Source organism: Morone saxatilis, unplaced genomic scaffold (assembly GCF_004916995.1).
Source record: "Morone saxatilis isolate NCDOM2014 unplaced genomic scaffold, NCSU_SB_2.0 Contig0, whole genome shotgun sequence".
NCBI lineage: Eukaryota > Metazoa > Chordata > Actinopteri > Moronidae > Morone > Morone saxatilis.
Window position 1 is genome coordinate 1,222,663 of NW_023339650.1, and position 1,380 is coordinate 1,224,042.

Sequence of the window (1,380 nt, forward strand, 5' to 3'; positions counted from 1 at the left end):
CAAACCACGCCCACCCCCACAGTTCTATTTATGATGCCATTATGATGCTGTAGCCACATTCAGTTTATTTAAATTTTTTATTTGCTCTGTATAATAGTGGTTATTATTATTGGTCGATTCTTGTGTGAGATTCAAATTCTGAACTCATGGAAATGTAGCGTAGCTGCCCAAGGCGTGTTTGCTACCCCCAGTGGTCAATACATGTGCAAGTGCAAAATTTACACATGCCAAAGCACAGGTGTCAGAACTGGCTGGATCAGGTGTTTTTTAATATGCTGTGTGCTAATAAATGAAATGATGAATCATGGTGTATAAAAGATGAGATGGACCACACAAGTGTACCATTTTGATGTACCGTGAAAGTAAAAAAAAAAAGCAGGGTCCCAAATAGATACAGGTCTCCTTTACAAAGCCTGGTGTGGCTACACGTTTTGAGAAACAAACACAGGTCTCAATAGAGGCGTGGTCTGGATTTTATAGAAATTATTGCAATGTTAAATAATGTCTCATTTATTCTGAATGCACATGCTATTAGCATGTCATATGAGTATTGAACCTCTTAAAGCCCCCGGGTTCCCCGCTTGAGCGAGTTCTGAGCTGCTTAGATCTCCAACACAAATATAAACGTTTAAACTTTTGTCAGTATGGATGCTGCACATCGTTGGATCAGTTAGATTCTCCACAGTTTAACCCTTCAGATCATTTTACGGAAACTATGAACACCAAAGTATAATTCATTCGGACTTACACAGTGTAAACAAGAGAGACGGGAAAAAAACCTCTGAAGTGGTCATAATCGTACGTTGTGTCCATTCCTCCATTATTTAAATTCCTGTAGTCCGTCAGAGTCCACCAATCAAAACAATTGAAGGGTTTCATTCAAATTAATCTGAGCTTGGGGAACTGTGGAAAGAAGGCAAGCCGGCAGAGGCACTGTGATGTGTTGGGCAGTGCTGGGAAACCTTGGGTCCTGTCCTTCATGTGGATGTTACTTTGACACGTACCACCTGACTAAGCATTGTTACAGACCATGTACAGTCTTTCATGGAAACGGTATTCCCTGATGGCAGTGGCCTCTTCAGCAGGATAATGGGCCCTGCCGCAAAACAAAAATGGTTCAGGAATGGTTTGAGGAACACAACAACAAGTTCAAAGTGTTGACTCTAAATTCTCCAGATCTTAATCCAACTGAACATCTGTGGGATGTGCTGTACAATAAAGTCCGGTCTATGGAGGCCCCACCTTACAACTTACAGGACAGGATCTGCTGCTAATGTGATATCTTGCTACAGATATCGGTATTGGAGCACAGAGCAAAAAGAGGGGGGGGCACTTAGGAAGGGTCAACTGATACTAAACGATAACTGTCTCTTCTTCTTT